A 483-nucleotide genomic window follows, 5' to 3' on the forward strand; every position below is an offset into this window, starting at 1 on the left:
CTCGCCTTCTCTATGTATACAGTTTTTTTTCTTACAGCACTGCTCTTTTCGTCTCCTTTGTGCACTAAAGCATGTTGAACAAACAGCAGCCTTGCTTTGAAATGTCTTAAACACAACAGTTTTATTAGCCCTGCATTCAAGTTACTTCTCTCAAAAAGGGGGGTGTGCAGAGAAAGGGTCTCATTAACCATCAGGTTAATCTGGTCTCAGTATCACATTTAGCACAAACCACCTCACCTTGCCTGGGCAGAGAGGAGCTGTGGGCTCCCTCTGCCCTGTCCGATACCCACCCTACAGTGAAAGGAGGCCAGAGCAGCCCCAAGGCTGCCCCCTCGCTTGTGGGGACCAGCACTGTCCCCAGCAGATGAGCAGCCTTCTCCTGACGCAGCTACTCAAGGGCTGGCAGAAATGAGGGGGAACCCAAAAGGAGATGTGAAGGGTGTCTGGGCTGTAGGGGAGATAAAGCCTTCTCTGCTTGACCAC

Source organism: Dromaius novaehollandiae, chromosome 1, assembly GCF_036370855.1.
Source record: "Dromaius novaehollandiae isolate bDroNov1 chromosome 1, bDroNov1.hap1, whole genome shotgun sequence".
NCBI classification, from domain to species: Eukaryota; Metazoa; Chordata; class Aves; order Casuariiformes; family Dromaiidae; genus Dromaius; species Dromaius novaehollandiae.